This window comes from Petaurus breviceps, unplaced genomic scaffold (assembly GCF_028583685.1).
Source record: "Petaurus breviceps papuanus isolate PSGF00001 unplaced genomic scaffold, PetGlider_PUasm1.0 558, whole genome shotgun sequence".
Taxonomy (NCBI): domain Eukaryota; kingdom Metazoa; phylum Chordata; class Mammalia; order Diprotodontia; family Petauridae; genus Petaurus; species Petaurus breviceps.
In genome coordinates, this window is record NW_027186376.1 from 4,651,325 (window position 1) to 4,655,419 (window position 4,095).

The window sequence follows — 4,095 nt, forward strand, 5'->3', positions numbered from 1 at the left end:
GCTCCCAGGCCCTTTGGGGAGCTCGCCCTCCCCTGGGATCGGCACAAGAGTAAGCGCTTAATAAGTGTTTGCTGGGCCGAACCCCCGGGCACTTCCAGAGCCGACCCGGGGCTGCCTTCACAGGCTTCCCGAAAGCAGAAGTAAAGTCGGCGCCCCACAGTCTCCCGGAAACGGTCTTCACATATCCGGGATCCACCCCTGGACCGCCCCGCCATATGGACCCCACCTTTGTTCCTCATAAACCCCTCCCCCTGAACGCCTCTCCCCTCTCTGACTCCTCCCTTCCCCTTCACAGACCCCTCCCCTCTTCTTTACTGACTCCTCCCCTCCTCCTCAAGCACTGCGCCCCATTAGGCTCCTTACCGCCTCCCTCCCCGCCCCAGGCGGGGCCTCCTAAGCCGCTCATTACCGGAAGTGTCGTTTGGAAACCGGGGACTCTCTAGCCCGCAGAAGGCTGCTCTCTCTGCCCCCAAGGAGAACTTCCCGCGCAGCAGGCTCCTCCGGCCGCAAGGTGGCGAGAGTGCGCTTTGATGGGCGCCACTCTAGGCGAGAGGACGGAACTGCTTCTCTGGGCGAGGGGACGCCGTCCTCTATGGCTCCCGGACGCAGGCCCGGCGCATGAGAGAGACGTAGCCCGAGGGGGGGGGGAAGGCGGTGCGGGCCGCGGCGCAGGCGCAGTGGACCCTTGGCGTCGTGCGCGACCCGGTCTCCACGGCAACGCCGCACGGCGGTGCCTGAGGCGGGCCCAGAGCAGTCTGAAGGAGGAGCCGGAGGCGGCCTTGGCCTCGGCATGGACGCGCTGTGGGGCGCTGCCCCGCGTCCGCCGCCGCCCGGCCTGGACCCCTCGGAGAGCCCGGACTCCACCCCAACCGGGAGCCGCCGGCTCCGCCGCCCGCCGCTGCCCTGGGCGCGCTTTTCTGGCTGGCTCGAGTGTGTGTGCGTGGTGGCCTTCGACCTGGAGCTGGGCCAGGCCCTGGAGGTGAGGGGGGCGGGGGCGGGGCTGGAGGGGGTGGGGCCTGGGGTGGGGCGGGGCTGGAGGGGGAGGGCCCTGGGATTGGGGGAGGGGGTCTCGGACCCCGACCTCTGCGGCCCGGGCAGGCGTTTGTCCCAGGGCAGGGACTGTGTCTGATGGATGAACGGACAGAAGGGCTGGAGGAGGAGCCTGGGTGGGAGGAGTGCAGTTTGACAGCTGGGGGAAGGGCCGGGGGAGGGGCCCGGGAAGGGGCCCGGGGTGGGAAGGCCCGGGGGGGGGGGGGAGGGGAAGGGCCCGGGGGGGGCGGGGCCGGCCGGCCGGGGGGGGGCCCGGGGGGGCGCCCGGGTGGCCCAGAGGTCCGTCGCTCCAGGCGGCGCCGTAGCTCGGGGAGGGTGGGCGGGCCGGGCTCTGAGCCCCGTAGTGATCTTCTCCTCTTCCCGGGGCCTCACCCTGCTGACCCCCAGGACGGAGCCCCGGGTATCGGTGTGCCCAGGGAGGGGCCGAAATGAGCATTTACCAGGATCATCCGGTGGGATCCTCTTGGAGGAAGCCCAAAGGAAGACTGGTGTGAACTCGGGTGTCCCGCCTGTGGGCCCTGGGGTGCCTTGCAGACGGGCTCTTGATAAGTGCCTGTGCGCTGCCCTCTGACGGAAACTGGGAATAAGGCGGTGGGAGAGCCTTCCCCCGAGAGTGCCTCCCGTCTCTGTGTGTGCCCACACATGCCCCCCTACTTACACGGGCTCAGAATGTGAGTTTGAGGGTAGGGACTGGTTTGGGTTTGGTTTTTATATCCCAAGTGATAAGCTGCACACAAACGCTTTTTCTTTGATTGAAACTAAGATTTTCAGGCGTGTGGAAGAGAGCTCCTTTTGAAGAGGAAACATTTTTTACACTGAATTAGAGCCAGTGAAGATAAAGGGGAGCCTGTAAACCGTGTCTTTGGAGGGACGGGTGTTAAACCAGGAAAAGAGAAGACTTGGGGACTTGATTGTTGTCAAGTAGATTTCATTCACGAAGCATTTAGTTCATGCCTTCTGTGTGCCAGGCCCTGGACTAGATGCTGGAGCTTGTATGGCTGTGGAGGGCAGAACCCAAGACCAGTGGGTAGAACTTACAGAGAGGCAGAATTAAAAAGACCTTTTAAGGGGAAAAAAAAAAGACCCCATAAAAAAAGAATTAAAATGGGGGTTTCCCTCCTGGAGGTACTGGAACAGAGGATGGATGAATCTCAATAATTCTACTGAAAGGACTCCTCCGTGGGTAGGAGTTTGATGACTTCAACTCTAAAATAGTTTCATTTAGCAAATCCTAGTTGCTGGGTCACTATGGTAACTAGCTGTTTCAGCCTGAACCCTGGTCCTTTCCAGATTAGGAGCAGAGATAACAGGGAAGGAGAAGGGATCAGGATGGAGGTCCCCAGAGATGGGATGGGGAAGACATAAGCTCTGGTTTCTCTCATCACTAATTGATGAGTGCAGATTGACTCATCTCTAAGGAGGAGGAGACTCAGGAGGGGAGGAACTGAAAGGACTGATATGGATTGATGGGAAATAAGAGGCGTGATAAAGACTGAGCCAATATAGTGTGGTCTTGGGGCGAGATGAAAACAAGTTTGGGGAATGGGATGGGGGTGCCTTGGAGTCATGAGAAGGCAGCTCAGGATGACCATGGGAGGGAGAGCAACACTGGGATAACTTGTGTCAGTGGTGCAGGGCACTCAGACTGATCACCAGGGCTCAAACAAATAGGGGGTTGGGGCTTCATTTCAGAATGCAGTTCTGTATGAGACAAATGTCATTTATATCGGTTGTTTGTTGTGCCTAGAATGCATTCTCTCCCCCGCTCTGCCTCTCAGAACCTTTGCCTCCCCCAGGCCTTCTCCCTCCAGGAGGTCTCCTCTGATCCCCAGGGAATCTACTACTTTATATCATTTAGTGGAAACGTGTTGTTTAAAACATAAAATCCTGAAATTTTAAAAAATCAGCTAGTTCTAAATTTGGGTCTTGTTCTTCGCCAGTTTCATAAACCCTGCTTTAGAATTCTGGGAGTCCTTAAAAAGTACAATTGGCATTTCTGCTTCAGCCTGATCTCTGCTGATTTTCCTTCACATCCTCTATGTTCCAGCAAAACTGGATGGCTCTTAATGCCCTGTTCTCATCCTGCCCTCTTGTTTCCCTCTGCTGCTGCCCCCAGAAGCCCTTCCTTTACTCCCCAGTGAAAGTGAGCTCTGTCCCCTCCTTCCTCCCTCCCCCAGGCTGCCCAGAGCACTGTGAGTCTCTCTTCATTCACTACAGGTCCTATTCCGCATCCGTTCTACCTTTCATCCTGCTTATTGGTGTGCTCCCTATTGGACTGGGCAGACAGGGCCATTTGTCATCTCTGTGAATCTGGGATAGCAGTGAATGCCGAGGCACCAAATACTAAACATCTGTCCATTTGTCAAATTCAGTTAGTTTTGGACAAATTTTTTTTGTTTGTGTACCTTCCCTTTGTCCCCCACTAATGCCTCAGATTCTTTGTGGATTTGATACCCAATACTATCAGCCTGGCCTAGCTGAATTCTAAGTACATCCTCTGACCCAAGGGTCTGAGGCAGGAGGGTACACATGGTCCAGGGACCATTGAAAAGCAAGGTCATAAAACTCCTGCATTCTTGTAGTCTTGTAGACAATTTCATTAAACTCTATAACCACCCAAATACTTCCCCTTTGGACTGTCTATCTGTAGTTTCCTTCCCCCAACCCCAAGACACCCTGTATATGTCCTCAGCCCTCTTAGCTCCCTTCAGTCTCCTGCCTGCCCTCTCCTGGGCCTCTTAGTCCTTAGGGTAACATCCGTCTGGACTAGCAGAGGGATGTCCTACCATGCCAGCCTTGCATGGCCGGCAAAATCCATTCCAGTTCTCCATATATTGATCAGGACTATTTCTAGTTAAAAAAACAGTCAGTTGGGAAGAGTTGAGGAGTGAGGACCAGAAGAGAATAGAAAGGGGGGAAGGAGGGACCTGGAAACACCCCTTGTCGGGGCCAAGACTGGGCTGCAGAGGAAGAAAAGAGTGTGGAGGATGCATGAGAGCACACACACACACACACACACACACACACACACACACACACACACAC

The 4,095-nt window shown here is 56.4% G+C and overlaps 1 protein-coding gene across 2 annotated transcripts in view; it reads right to left on the bottom strand.

Moving 5' to 3' along the window:
* Positions 1 to 609, bottom strand: part of PPP6R2 (protein phosphatase 6 regulatory subunit 2) — a 170,811-nt gene extending 170,202 nt beyond the window's left edge. The window contains exon 1 of one of the 2 annotated variants that reach the window (XM_069102958.1): positions 410 to 609. The gene's annotated coding sequence lies outside the window, so the exon portion shown is untranslated. Of the gene's footprint in view, positions 1 to 363 lie in introns of both variants that reach the window. The other variant, XM_069102957.1, reaches the window with a different exon arrangement.
* Between the last annotated feature and the right edge of the window lie 3,486 nt (positions 610 to 4,095).